Source organism: Triticum aestivum, chromosome 7B (assembly GCF_018294505.1).
Source record: "Triticum aestivum cultivar Chinese Spring chromosome 7B, IWGSC CS RefSeq v2.1, whole genome shotgun sequence".
NCBI classification, from domain to species: Eukaryota; Viridiplantae; Streptophyta; class Magnoliopsida; order Poales; family Poaceae; genus Triticum; species Triticum aestivum.
Genome location: NC_057813.1, coordinates 323,490,789 through 323,506,902, shown reverse-complemented (window position 1 = coordinate 323,506,902; position 16,114 = coordinate 323,490,789).

Below are 16,114 nucleotides of genomic sequence, written 5' to 3'. Positions count from 1 at the left end.
ATGGGACACTTTGGCGTGAAGAAGACGGAGGACGTACTTGCTACACATTTCTTTTGGCCAAAGATGAGACGGGATGTTGAGCGTTTTATTGCTCGATGCACTACATGTCAAAAAGCTAAGTCACGACTCAATCCTCATGGTTTATATATGCCTTTGCCTGTACCTAGTGTTCCTTGGGAGGATATATCTATGGACTTTGTTTTAGGTTTACCTCGAACAAAGAAGGGGAGGGATAGCATATTTGTTGTCGTGGATAGATTCTCGAAAATGGCACACTTTATACCATGTCATAAAAGCGATGATGCTGTTAATGTTGCTGATTTGTTCTTTCGTGAAATTATTCGCTTGCATGGTGTGCCAAATACTATTGTTTCAGATCGTGATACTAAATTTCTTAGCCACTTTTGGAGATGTTTATGGGCTAAGTTGGGGACTAAACTGCTTTTTAGTACTACTTGTCACCCCCAAACTGATGGACAAACTGAAGTAGTCAATAGAATGTTGTCTACTATGCTTAGGGCTGTTTTGAAGAATAATAAGAAAATGTGGGAGGAATGCTTGCCTCATATTGAATTTTCTTATAATCGTTCATTGCATTCTACTACTAAGATGTGCCGTTTTGAAGTTGTGTATGGTTTCCTACCTCGTGCACCTATTGATTTGTTGCCTCTTCCATCTTTGGAGAAGGTTAATTTTGATGCTAAACAACATGCTGAATTGATTTTAAAAATGCATGAGTTAACTAAGGAAAACATTGAGCGTATGAATGCTAAATATAAACTTGCTGGAGATAAGGGTAGAAAACATGTTGTGTTTGCACCTGGAGATCTTGTTTGGTTACATTTGCGTAAGGATAGATTTCCTGATTTGTGCAAATCAAAGTTAATGCCACGTGCTGATGGTCCCTTTAAGGTGTTAGAGAAAATAAATGATAATGCATATAAACTTGAGCTGCCTGCAGATTTTGGGGTTAGTCCCACTTTTAACATTGCAGATTTGAAGCCTTATTTGGGTGAGGAAGATGAACTTCCGTCGAGGACGACTTCATTTCAAGAAGGGGAGGATGATGAGGACATCAATACAATTGTTACACCCACAGCCCCTGTTGCTATACATACTGGACCAATTACTAGAGCTCGTGCACGCCAACTAAATTACCAGGTACTTTCGTTTCTTGGTAATGATTCTAATGTTCATGAGAATATGATGCTGCCTAAATTGGATACATTTGTTTTGCTTACAAATGAAGGGCCTAGCTTGGAGAAGGATGAACATTGGAGCAAGAACAAGCATGGAGATGATGCCATGCGCAAGGGGAACAAGAACGTAGTTACAGGTGATGATTTCAGGACTTTGAAGCCACCATAATGGGTGCATGAAGCCTTGGACGAAATATACAAGATGCCACTTCATAAATTTCGTCCCGAGGCTATTATAGGTGCTGCGTCACCTTTTTATTGGGCTAGGCCCATGTAATTTCGAAATACATAGGTATAGGCTATTTTTAGAGTCCGTATGTGTGGGGAAACAAGAGATAGGGTTGATTTCGGACCCCTCCACCAAGGGCCACGAAATTCCCCCTCTCTTCCTCCATATATACAGCCCTTAGGGCACCGTTTAGACTTTGGGTTTTGTTTAGATTAAAAGTTCGCCATAGCTGCAACTTCGCGTACTTCGTTTGTGTTCGACGACCAGACAAAGGCGTCACAGAACCCCACCTTGATCAATAAAGCTTTCATCTTATATTCGCAATATCGAGATTGCAATCTTAGTTTCTTGCTTGTTCTTCGTTTGCTCGCAGGAAACAGACCCTCGTGGTCAGGTTGATCGTGCTCCGGCGTGGTCAATAACCTCTCGGAGTTGGTTTAGCGATTGCTAAGGCGCGACATCCTCGCACGTTCGTAGTCGGATCGTCAAAGTCGACTTCCACCAAAGCGATATCCATCATCTCATCGAAAGACGGGACACCTTTGCCTCTATCAGTCTCCTCATGAGCATTAGTAGGAACATCACATGGAGAACATTGACAACATCCAAAACAAAGCATATTTGGAACAACATGATCATGGCATGACATAGTAGATGAATTGCGCAAATCATATAAAGGAAGCATGGCAATATCATCACAAGAGAAGCAAAAGCCACTGACCATCATCTCGTCATCTATGCCATAAGTGCAAATGGGATTGATTTTAATGGGGCATGCATAGTTACTATGTTGAGATTGTAAAGATACAATATGGGAGATCTCACTCATAGCATATGACAAGTTCAAAGGATTGTCAAACATGATGTGACCAAAAGAATTTTCACATGATATCCTATGAAGCATAGCATCATAACTAGGCAACTCAACATGCTCATCATCATATTCATCATAAATTGGTAAGTCAAGACATGAAGAAGTCTCACTAGCATGAAGCATATGAATAGGTGGGTCAACATCATGGGAGCAATCGATGTCAAGAGAGTCCACTAGTGGGACAAGAGAAGCAACATCACCTATGTTACCTTTGGAGCGTCGCTCATGTGTTGTAGGTGAGATGTTGAATATCCACTCGTTGTCATCTTCATTTTGATGGAACCATGTGGGGGGTGTATCATCGTCCACCATGGCCATCGGTTTTCCCATTGGAGGGATGGACTCATCGAGGGTAGGCATGTTGTCATGTAGGAGACCTAGCACCAAAGAAGGAAACACACTAGGAGTAGAGGTTAAGTCGTTAGAAATCATAGTGGCCTCACATGCCGTCTCAACTACTCACTCACTACGTGTTGTGGCTCACTCACACCCTCAAGGATGCTCTCACTCATATGGTTAGTGGAGGCACTCAAATGGCGCTCAACCTCACATAGGATGTGTGGCATGCTCTCATGTGTGGGGCTAGTGGTGGTCACACTCATCCTCTCATAGAAAATGCTCTCAATGTCACGTATGGTGGAGTCACTCATGTCACTCATGTCACTCATGTGGTGGTGGCTCTCCTCACATGGCACTTGGGGCATCTCAATATATGTGGGTGTCAGAGAGATGTAGGTGCAAATGTCTCCATGCGCGGTCGCCTAGCTTGACTCGGAGTATGAGTCCAATGTGGGCGCTGTCTTCATGGTGTTGAAGAGGTTCGTGCTCGTCGCCGTGGTCGAAGGGGATGGCCCTTGCTCGACCGTCTTGTCGTCGTCTTGGTGTTGGAGGCCCATATGATGTGGCCCCTCGTAGCTCGTCTGCATGACCGAAGGGAATTTCCCATGCTCGGCCATCTTCCTTGGGGGGCTTCCGAAGATGGAAGTGTCTCCCTCTCTCGTAGGTGGTCTCCTTGGACTTGATGAAGTCGTTGTAGGCGTACTCGTGGGAAGTAGGCGAAGATGCCATATGTCCAAAGGCAAAGATGCCTTGAGAACACTTGGCGAATATGCCGAAGTGGTTGATGTAGCCATAGCACCGTCTTGGTGGTGGTCGTCTCGCGGTCTTCTTTTGTGCTCATGAAGCTTGGACTTGGCATGTTGGGACTTGTTCATTTGCGCTTGTGGAGCATCTTCAAGATGATGATGTCGTTGTCGTGCTTGAGCTCGTAGGCGTTCATCTTCGTCGTGCACATGATGCTTCGAGGTGACTTGCCCTTCATGACGATGTGGATCACGAACGTGATGGTGGTCGCCATGTCGATGTGGACGAGGACGATTTGCACTTGCATCACTTTCGCGCTCCGAAGACTTGTGTCTTGAATGTCGCCGCCTTGAAGATGACGAAGGGGAAGAAGACTTGATCAAGGCTCTAATCTCCTCCATCCTTGCATCTTGCTCCTCTTTATGTGTGGAAAACTTCTTCTCGATGTGCTCTCGCAATCTTGATTGTGCGCCTTGCACTTGTCGTTGTAGATCGAGGATAGACGCTTTGGTGATGTAGTAGTTCACGCCGTCGTTGTTGTCGAGGACCGGAGAGGAAATGCCTTGCCTATCCATCACAAGACTCGAGCAAATATGAGTGGGAGAAAGAGAAGAACTTATACCAATGTACCTTGACCGAAGTTGACAATGAATCAAGTTCACTCAAATGCGGACAATGAAATAGCACTATTGGTACCAATCCTTGTCGGTTCTCACACCTACACAAGTAAAGCTTATGGTGGAGCTCGGTGAGGATAGTGGCACAAAAATTTGATGCAAAATGTCAGCAAGAGTCAATAATGTTGAAAGAGATTCACAAATTCGCATGTGAAACAAATGGACCAATAGCAAAGAACGGCACACGGAAACACACACACGGATAGATAAATGAGGTCGTGCAACCAAGGAATGAGCACAAAATGTGGAATCCACGGAAAACGCTCGTGTTGCACAACTCAAGAGAGATGCTAGCATGATTGCTCAATAGGAGGATATGACACTTGTGCACAACCTATAAGATGCAAAATGGATAAACTTCTATCCCAAGTATGCTATGTATGTATGGTTCCCGATGTTTCTCTCAAGATGATCCAAGATGATCGGATATGACAATCTTATATGCAATGTGGTATGATGCTATGGCACTTTCTTACAAGCTTCTTTGCTCTCTTTCTTTTTCTTTGCTTAAAAGCTCATTCTCTTTTTTTGGGCCACTTTTGCACAATGCACAAACCAAGATAGCAATTGTGTATATGCGGGAACAAACTTGTGACACAAGATATGATATCGATATATGCACCACGATGACATGGTATGTATGCTATGGGAAGTATGATCACTAATATGCACAAGTAACGTTGCCGGCAATACTCAAATGGCTAGTCTCGATAGGCAAGTAAAGCAAAATGGGTTAGGGGTTATCAATGCAATTTGCAAGGGGAATATACAATGGTGTCATCGAGGTTACCGTCCTTTGCGATGATGAGTGGCGGTGTTCTTGATGTAGATACCAAGATGATGGAGACTCGTCCCTAAGTAGCCGAAACACCTTAGGAAACGGAAAAACCGCGAACTTAAAATCTCAAATGACAAATGTCAAATGGTGGTAGCGGGAAAGCGGTGGTGGTTTGCACTTGGCAATGCGGAAGTGGAATGATGGCTATACACGTGTCGAAGTTGAAGTTGCCGTCCCTAAGTAGCCGAAACACCTTAGGAGACACAAGCCACAACTCAAACAAAATTGGGTTAAGTTGGGGGTGGCGGAAGTGTATGGTGGGCACGCCTATGCGGAAGATATGGTGGTGGTGGTTGATGACGAAGCAATCGTCCCTAAGTAGCCGAAACACCTTAGGAGACTCGAGTCACAACTCAAGCAACCACATATACAATCGGGAACAAAATTGGTTAGGTTGCGGAAGTCGGTGTTGGCTATGCGGATGATGTGGTGGATGGCCTAGGCAAACTTGCCGAATTTTCGAAAATTTGATGGAGTCAAATGGTGTTGGTGGTATTTTTGTGGGAAGGGGGATGTCAAGAGCTTCAAAACAAGGTAAAGAATGTCCAAATCGGAGTTGGGATGAATTAGTTATGGACAAAACAAAAATCAGCTGAAGTCTGAAACTACAGGTTACGGACGTCCGGAAAGGTCGGATGTCTGGGGCGTCGGACGTCTGGGAAAGTCGGAAATCCGTAAATTTGGTTCGGGTTAGGGGTTCCGGTCGTCCGGAAAAGGTCGGACGTCCGGTCGTTCCTGGGGCTCCGGACGTCCGTAAAATGCCGGTCGTCCGGTGGGTCGGGGTCAACGCGAAATCCGAGATCCGGGCGCAATTTTGAGCGGAAAATGGAGATTTCGGGGTCAAAATTGACGAGATTTTGTGGATGGAAGATGGGGAAACTTGGGGAAATGCTAGATCCACTTGAAACCAAGCAAATCCATGGATCAAAATCAACAAAACATCATCAAACCAACAAATCATAAAAAAAATTGGGGGCTATTTTTGGTGGGGATTTTTGGATTTAGGCAAGAACACACAAAATCAAGCTAGAAAAAGAAGGGTAGGGGCTCCAAAAACGTGATCAACGTGACTCTGGTACCAAGATGATGTAGGCTGGAACCCTATATGGACGATCTTTCACGTTTGGAGTGGATCCTACGGGGAATCACGAAGAACACACGGAAGCACAAAGGGGAAACACGGGGAAAACGAGAGAGAGAATCACTAAACCAACAAGGAATCAATCACACAAGTGCTAGATCACCGACAACATAGAGTAACATATGATCCACAATCAACAAAGGTAAGGATACAAAGGAACCGTTCTTCTCCGTACGGAGGTCTTGATGGTCTTCCCTAGAAAGGGCTCTTGGATCCGCTTGGGGGATCTTCTCCGAAGAGGTCGTGAGCTCCGAGGAGAAGTAACCAAGTGGATGAGCAAGGCTCTCACACAAAATATGATTTAAACCAATGCTAAATCTAATTAGGAGGAGGTGGAGGAGTATATATAGTCTAGGGCCACGAAGGGGTAAGTGAAGGGGTACATGGGCTGCGGCCCAACACATGGCAGCGCACAGGCGCCGGTCGTCCGACGGGTACCGGACGTCCGGTGGCTCGCGAGGGTCCGGTCGTCCGGTACTTTTCGGATGTCCGGCGATTTGGCTCGGGTGTGGATTTGTCGGATTTCCGGACGTTGTCGGTCGTCTGGTAGCTGATGGTCGTCGGAAGTCCCGCCTTGGTCGGTCGTCCGGAGCCTGGGAGTCGTCGGACGTCCGGTCCTGGTCGGTCGTCCGGCCGCTGTAGCTTCGGGCAACTTCTTATCTTGGTCCTTGTACTTGATGTCCTCGCCGTCTTGTCCATGGTCTTCCTCCTTGTTCCTGGTCATGCATAGCACATATATTTGAGGTAGTAACCATGTCTCACATGTGGGAAGTGAAGGTTCGGAGAGGAGCGAGTTCACCTTGTGTTCAATGGCGTTTGTTTGAGGTCTCGTCATATGTCCACTTGGGGCTTGGGGAGTAGTGGGAGTGTACATGGGGATGAACGTGGGATGCTCCGCATCACCAGTGATCTTCTCCATGGCCTCTTCAAAATTGTTCAGCACATCTTGCACATGTTCAGTCATCATTTGCTGAAACTTATCATGAAGCTCCTTGTTCGATTAGTTCTCCCAGTCAATCTCGTCGGCTTGTGATCCTGGCATGGTTAGCAGCAATAGAAACACACAAGAATATGATCCTACAGACTACGAACAAGTGGTGGTGGTGGGCGTCACAAATCCGTCAAGCAAAACTCAAATTCTTACCAGTTCTTACCCAGCAGCAGGCGGTGATCGGCAACCGTTCTAGTCAAAACTCTCAAAGCTTGGATAGAGCGATTACCAGGGAGAGTCAAACGCCCGATGTAGATGTATGTGGAGCTGAGAAGGCTTATAATATTGTAGCAAAAGGGGCAGCAATAATCAATTCAGAGATGCAAAGTTGAATAAACGCTCAACGACGGTACTGTGCTGGTCCTAGGCTAGACCGTGCTAGAGATGCGAGCCTAGAACACTAACAAAATCACGGCGCTACACGTAAAGAAAGGAAAAGCACACTCTGGAAAAAAATTTCGCTCTTTTTTTTGCGCTGCTTTTTTTTGCGAAAAATCACTATAATGGCGAGTGTCTCAAAACTCTTCCCAGGTCAAACTGACAGGATGGGCACGAAATTTTTTTCGACCAATTTTTTTTTCGACTGCCCGGACCCAAAAATTGGAAACGGGTCAAAAAAAACTTTCTATAACAGCGACTGTCTCAATACGCTTAGAAACACCTAAAAATAGGATAGCCAGAATTTTTTTTGTCTAGTGCATTTTTGGAAAATTTTGGGCCTAAACGGAGGGTGGTTTCTGGGCTTTATTTTCCTTAAACCTACTCACGCAAGGAAACACGAATCGGAAACTAGATGGATCTCGAAAACAAACCTAATATGCAAGGAACTCGGATTGGTGGTGGATATATGGTGGTGGTATATGGCAGCGGTGGTGGTATATGGCAGCGGTGGTAGTATATGGATATGGATCGGTGGTGGTATATGGATACAGATTGGTGGTGGTATATGGATACGGATTCAGAGCGGTGGTGGTAGGTGACAGGGACGATGATGATGGTGCAGTGGCGGCGTGACAACTTATGACCAGAACTCGAAACTCTAAAAGACTAACGCTAAGACCAGCAACTAGACACGACGATGCAACCGCAAATTCAACAAAGAAAAACCCTAAAAATATTATGCAAAGGCTTAGATTGGTCCGGATATGATGAACTAACCCTAATTTTGTTTGGCTTTTTCGTGGACTGTAGGTATGAAGAACAGACTCGATCTAAACTGCGAAAAACTGTAAAATCTCACTGAGCAACCTGGAAATCTGATACCACTTGATAGAGGCAAAGGTGTCCCGTCTTTCGATGACATGGTGGATTTCGCTTTGGTGGAAGTCGACTTTGACGATACGACTACGAACGTGCGAGGACGCCGCGCCTTAGCAATCGCTAAACCAACTCCGAGAGGTTATTGACCACGCCGGAGCACGATCAACCTGACCACGAGGGTCTGTTTCCTGCGAGCAAACAAAGAACAAGCAAGAAACTGATATTGCAATCTGGATATTGCGAATAAAAGATGAAAGCTTTATTGATCAAGGTGGGGTTCTGTGACGCCTTTGTCTGGTCGTTGAACACAAACGAAGTACGCGAAGTTGCAGCTATGGCAAACTTTAATCTAAACAAAACCCAAAGTCTAAACGGTGCCCTAAGGGCTGTATATATGGAGGAAGAGAGGGGGAATCTCGTGGCCCTTGGTGGAGGGGTCCGAAGTCAACCCTATCTCTTGTTTGCCCACACATACGGACTCTAAAAATAGCCTATACTAATGTATTTCAAAATTACATGGGCCTGGCCCAATAAAAAGGTGACGCAGCACCTATAATAGCCTCTGGACGAAATTTATGAAGCGGCATCTGGTATATTTCGTCCAAGGCTTCATGCACTCGTTATGGTGGCTTCAAAGACCTGAAATCATCACTCGTAACTCCGTTCTTGCTCCCCTTGCGCATGCCATCATCTCCATGCTTTTTCTTGCTCCAATGTTCATCCTTCTCCAAGCTAGGCCCTTCATTTGTAAGCAAAACAAATGTATCCAATTTAGGCAGCATCATATTCTCATGAACATTAGAATCATTACCAAGAAATGAAAGTACCTGGTAATTTAGTTGGCGTGCGCGAGCTCTAGTAATTGGTCCAGTATGTATAGAAGCAGGGGTTGTGGGTGTAACAATGGTATTGATGTCCTCATCAACCTTCCACCCAGACCTCGCGCGCGGGCGAACGTCTGCCAGCCGCGGGTCAGGACCATGCCACCAGAGGAGGTGACCTCAGTCCCGACCCACGAAGCTCTGCTGCAGCAGCCGTCAACCTGCAGCCAGAGACCAATGAGCCCCGAGGATGGAAGCTCGCCGGAGAAGAAAAAGCCGGAGCGAGGTGCCGGCCGGGCTCTCCGACCACACCACGAACTTGGGGAGCACGTCCAGCGAGGAGAAGCGCGGCCGAGGAGGGCGCATGATCATGGCGCGCCTCCCTTCGTCATGGGGGCTCCTCCGAAGTCGGTGGCCCCCGCCGCGAGAAGAGGTACCATCATGGGCACCAAGAGAAATGCCGGCCCTGGGGGATGCGTGCCCGTGCCCCTATGATAGAGGAGGGGTGTCCCGATCTTTCGATGAGATGATAACTATCGATTTGGTGGAGATGACTTTGACGATCCGACTACAAACGTGCACGACGTTGAGCCTTAGCAATCGCTAAACCAACTCCGAGAGGTTATTGACCACGCCGGAGCACAATCAACCTGACCACGAAGGTCTATTCCTGCAAACAATCAAAGAACAAGCAAGAATATGATAAAAGCAATCTGAATATTGCGAGTATATATGAAGTATCGATAAAGGTGGGGATCCGTAAGCGGTCTTGGTCTGGTCGTTGGAAACAAACGAAGTACACGAAGTTGCTATGGCTAACTTTTAACTAAACAAATCCCAAGGAAAAAGCTACTAGATGGATCTACTTATATAGGAGCAAGGGTGGCGGCCAAGGAGGTGGGAGAACGTCACAAGGCAGCCTAAAACCAACCGTAGGTCGTACAAGGCTCATGGGCCCAAGTGGAGGTGATGCAACACCTTTGGACTTGTTGTTTGACTCGGATTCTGCTATAGCGTCAGATTGTTTCGTCGATATCTCAATGCTCCGGATGAATTTGAAGGTGAATCCACATGGGTTGGAAAGAGCACGAAATATAGTTTCCAAAAAAATAGAATCACCCAATTCGGAGTCCTTATGAAAAAGTTGTTGGTGTTTTGAGTCAGGTATGTTTGCGCAGTCTAAATCTGAATCCACAACGTGAGAGACTTGGACTCTATCTTTTCTTGGCCCAAAAGTGACGTGAGAGGACTTTTTGAACAGAACCCAAACTTCTCCTTTTGCCTTATCTTCATATGTGGATTGTAGAAATGTCTCATACACCTGTAATTAGACAAAACACAAAAGTGTGTGAAGTATTTTTGTTCTGGATAACATAAATAGATTATTGAATAGTTTGTACTAGAAATCACCTGACAAATATGCATGTATGCAATATTTCTGGTCTTATCCAAGGTAGTCATGTCCTCATCATCCTCCTCTTCTTGAAAACAAAGTCGTCCTCGGCGTTGCTTAATCTGAAATGTGGCTAAGAAAAGAGAGAAGGTGTACATGTTGTATATGTATATGTCATCCATTTTTACTTCCCTTGATTTTTGCATATATGACACATGAATAGATGAGTAACTTGCATAGTTCATAAAATCTAAAGCCAAAATATTAGCACAAGAAGTAGAAGGCATGAAAATATTGCAACTCAGTTTGCACATATAAGTGAAGCTCTTATTCATATCAAAAGATTGACAATATTCATCATTAAACCATCCCAATATTGGTGAATAAACCTTACGTGCATCAAATTTACATGCTACAACATGCTTAAATAATAAAACATGCAGTAAGTCATTTGACACAGAATGATCACCAAGATTAGAGGTCATATCAAAATGATTAAACATTGGCACAATTGTTTTAAAACGTATTTGATCCAAATCTAATTTATTTCCTGATTCACATGGTTCTTTGACATCAACAGTTAATTCAATGGGCGCACTCAAAATTGTTGGTATTTTAGTTGTTTGATCACATAAGGCATTCATGATAGTAACATGATTCTCTAAAATAGGTGGCGTGCTCAAATCAACACGTAACTGAACACATGATGTATTTAAGTTAATTAGGGATGCGTCATTCTCATATGAAGTTATATCATCAATACCTTTACTATTACCTTGTCGCAAAGACGTAGCTGATGTCGGTATGGACAATGACAATGTACCATACACTTGAGATGATGTCGTACTCACAATCTGAGGTGTGGCTGCTCTAGTAGGTGCAACGGTGGAGGAATCAACCGATGGTAGTGAGTATGAATTGGAATAGTAGTTGTTGTAGTCACCCAATGCATCCTCCCGTAACTGTCTCTCAATGGTACAAGCATGAACATACATACCAGTAATGCAACAAAGAATATACCTAAATCTTTCCTGAATATCATGGTTCAAACCACCAAAAAATCTATTCGTTGTATCATCCTCAGATTCTTCTATGTCACAATGATGCATATAAGATTTGAACTCTTGGTAGTAAGCATGAACAGTGTTATTGCCTTGTTTAAATTGTTCAAATTTGCGAAGCAATTCACGACGATAGTAAGGAGGGAAAAATTGTTGTCTCATTACATGTTTCAAATCTTTCCAAGTTGTGGGTTGGTTATCAATGTTTTTCTTACAATGCACACTCCACCAAACAGAAGAAAAACCGGTAAATGCTCTAGTGGCAGCTCGTACTCACTCAAGTTCAGAAAAGTCATGGTAACTAAAAACTTGTTCTACTTCAAGCTCCCAAGCTAGATAAATAGCAGGATTAAATCTACCCTCAAATGATGGTAAAGAGATAACCTGACCATGTGCTTGTGTGTGTTGTCCCAACTCTCATGATGGTGAAGATGTGTTCGTCGTCCAAGAACTTCTTTCTCCGGAACCTATCATGAATAGTAGAAACAAGAAACAAAATTCGAGAACAATGTTCCTATGAACTACTAGGATGTGGTTGTAACGTGCTCACAGTAAAGCAACTATCAATATCTTAGAAGTTCTTACCATACGACAGGTGGTGACACGCAACCAGCGGTGTCAGAGAACTCCGAAGATTGTGTAAAGCGATTGCCAGGGGAACGTACGTATACACGGTGTAGAAATATGTGGAGCTGGGTTGGCTATATATGGTAGCAAAAGATTAGCAATAATCAATTCAAAGATGCAATGTTGAATAAACGCTCAACGACGGTACTGTGCTCGTCCTAGGCTAGACCGGACTAGAGACGCGAGCCTAGAACACTAATGAGGTCACGACATAGCACAACTAGCATCAATGAAGGATAAGTAGCTCTGGACAGCAAGATATAAGTGAAGATCACAACGGTAGTAAAGATAATGATGAATAACAACTGCCAGGATATATAACAACTCTCTCTCCAACTTTCCTCTTGAAAAGTTTTCTACTAACTCAATCTTTCCAATGCAAAAAGAATCACTCAATTCCGAATTGATATGAGGAGTCAAATAATTCTAAAACTGGCTTGAAAAACTTGAACAAACTGTATGCGCAAACTTCGAAGGGCAAATAGACCTATTTAGAAGCTGATTTTGAGATGCCAAATATTGAACTAGATTTTGCAACTATTCAGATGCGTCTAGTCGCTAGCTTTAATTTGAGAACTTGTGGAGCCAAAACGGAGTTCGTATGAGGAAGTTATGCCTTTTTTACAGAAGAGTGCACAAAACAGATTCCAGTCCGAATTCAACTACGAGATTGAGTCTAGATAGATCCGAATTTTGTTTTTTTTTCTCTTCTCTCTTTTTCTTCTCACACTTTTCTTTCTTTTTCTTTCTCTTTTTTTCTTTGTCTTTTTTTTTACTTTTTTTTACTTTTTTTCTCTTTTTTTTTCTCTGTCTTTTTTTTCTCTCCTCTTTCCAAAACTAACTAGATAAGATGCAAATTGGATCAAGCAAAGATGTGAACGGTCTCAACTATGATTATGACAAAGAACGTAGGGTAGCACGTGGTGGAAATTGATGGATGGGTGGTGGACAGCGGAAGGGATAACAATGCAGCGGCGGCGTGACTAATGTGAACAGAACTCGAAACTCTAAAGGAACTAGACACTAAGACCAGCAACACGACACGACGATGCAACCGATAATTCAACAATGCAAACAATGAAAAGAAAATTGCAAAGGCTCAGACTGGCTTGGACAAAGGATGAACAGATCTAACTTTTTTTTGTGGCTTTTTCTTGGACAATAGGTAAGAAAATAAATCTAATCTAGGAAAAACTGGAAATACTCACCGAGCAACCTGAAAACTGATACCACTTGATAGAGCCGGGGGTGTCCCGATCTTTCGATGAGATGATAATTATCTATTTGGTGGAGACGACTTTGACGATCCGACTACAAACGAACAAGACATTGCGGCTTAGCAATCGCTATACCAACTCCGAGAGGTTATTGACCACGCCAGAGCACAATCAACCTGACCACAAAGGTCTATTCCTGCAAACAATCGAAGAACAAGCAAGAATATGATAAAAGCAATCTGAATATTGCGAGTATATATCAAGTATTGATAAATGATGAGGACATGACTACCTTGGATATGACCAAAAATTTTGCATATATGCATATTTGTCAGGTGATTTCTAGTGCAAACTATTCAATAATCTATTTATGTTATCCAGAACAAAAATACTTCACACACTTTTGTGTTTTGTCTAATTGCAGGTGTATGGGACATTTGTACAATCCACATATGAAGATAAGGAAGAAAGAGATGTTTATTTGCTGTCCAAAAAGTTCTCTCACGTCACTTTTGGCCCAAGAGAAGATAGAGTCCAAGTCTCTCACATTCTGGATTCAGATTCGGACTGCACAGACATACCTGACTCAAAACGCACACAAGTTTTTCATACGGACTCCGAATTGGGTGATTCTTTTTTTGTTGGAAACTAGATTTCGTGCACTTTCCAACCCAATTGGAATCACCTTCAAATTCGTCCGGAGCGTTGAGTTGTGGACGAAACAATCTGATGCTGCAGCAGAATCCGAGTCAAACTACAAGTCCAAAGGTGTTACATCACCTCCACTTGGGCCCATTGGCCTTGTACGACCTAGATTTAGTTTTAGGCTGACTTGGGACGTCCTCCCACCTCCTTGGCCGCCACCCCTTGCTCCTATATAAGTAGATCCATCTAGTAGCTTTTACTTTGGGATTTGTTTAGTTGAAAGTTAGCCATTGCAACTTCGTGTACTTCGTTTGTGTCCAACGACCAGACCAAGACCGCTTCCGGATCCCCACCATTATCAATACCTCATATATATTTGCAATATTCAGATTGCTTTATCATATTCTTGCTCGTTCTTCGATTGCTTGCAGAAATAGACCTTCGTGGTCAGGCTGACCGTGCTTCCGGCATCGTCAGTAACCTCAGGAGATTCGTTTAGCGATTGCTAAGGCGCAACGTCGTGCACGTTTGTAGTCGGATCGTCAAAGTCGTCTCCACCAAGTCGATAGTTATCATCTCATCGAAAGACGGGACACCTTTGCCTCTATCAAGTGGTATCAGTTTTCAGGTTGCTCGGTGAGAATTTCCAGTTTTCCTAGATTAGATTTATTTTCTTACCTATTGTCCAAGAAAAAGCCACAAAAAAAGTTAGATCTATTCATCCTTTCTCCAAGCCAGTCTGAGCCTTTGCAATTTTTCTTTTCATTGTTTGCATTATTGAATTATCGGTTGCATCGCCGTGTTGAGTTGCTGGTCTTAGTGTCTAGTTCCTTTAGAGTTTCGAGTTCTGTTCACATTAGTCACGCAGCCGCTGCATCATTATCCCATCCGCTGTCCACCATCCCATCCACCAATTTCCACCACGTGCTACGCACTGTTTATTGTCATAATCATAGTTGAGGTCACTCACATCTTCGCCTGATCGAATCTGCATCTTATCTAGTTTGTCTTGGAAAGAGGGAGAAAAAGGAATATAAAGAAAAAAAAGAGAGAAAAAAGGAAAGAAAAAAAAAGAAAAAGAGGGAGAAGAAAAAGAAAAAAAACGTGAGAAAAAAAAGAGAGAGAAAAAAAAATTGGATCTATCTAGAATCAATCTCGTACCTGAATTCGGATTGGAATCTGTTTTGCGCACTGTTCAGTAAAACAGGTGTATCTTCCTCATACGAAGTCCGTTTTGGCTCCGTGAGTACTCAAATTGAAGATAGCGTCGAGCCGCATCTAAATAGTTGCAGAAGCAAGTTCAATATTTGACACCTCAAAATCGGCTTCTAAATAGGTCTTTTTGCCCTTCGAAGTTCGTGAACACAGCTTGTTCCAATTTTTTAGGCCAGTTTTAGAATTCTTTGACTCCTCATATCAAATCGGAGTTGAGTGATTCTTTTTGCATTGGAAAGCTTGAGTTAGTAGCATTCTTTGAAAGAATTTATCAGAAAATTGTCTCAAACTTTTCAAGAGGAAAGTTGGAGAGAGAGTTGTTGTATATCCTGCTTGGCAGTTGTTTCTCATCATTATCTTCACTGCCGTTGTGATCTTCACTTATATCTTGCTGTCAAGAGCTACTTAGTATCCTTCATTGATGCTAGTTGTGCTACGCCGTGACCTCATTAGTGTTCTAGGCTCGCGTCTCTAGTCCGGTCTAGCCTAGGACCAGCACAGTACCGTCGTTGAGCATTTATTCAACATTGCATCTTTGAATTGATTATTGCTAATCTTTTGCTACCATATATAGCCAACCCAGCTCCACATATTTCTACACCGTGTATACGTACGCTCCCCTGGCAATCGCTTTACTCAATATTCGGAGTTACTTGACACCGCTGGTTGCCGATCACTGCCTGCTGCATGGTAAGAACTTGTAAGACATTGATATTTGCTTTACTGTGAGCGTTTTACCACCACATCCTAGTAGTTATAGGAACATTATTTTTGGGTTTTGTTTCTTGTTCTACTAATCATGACAGGATCCAGAGTCAATTCATGGGCTTTGTCGATCGCGGG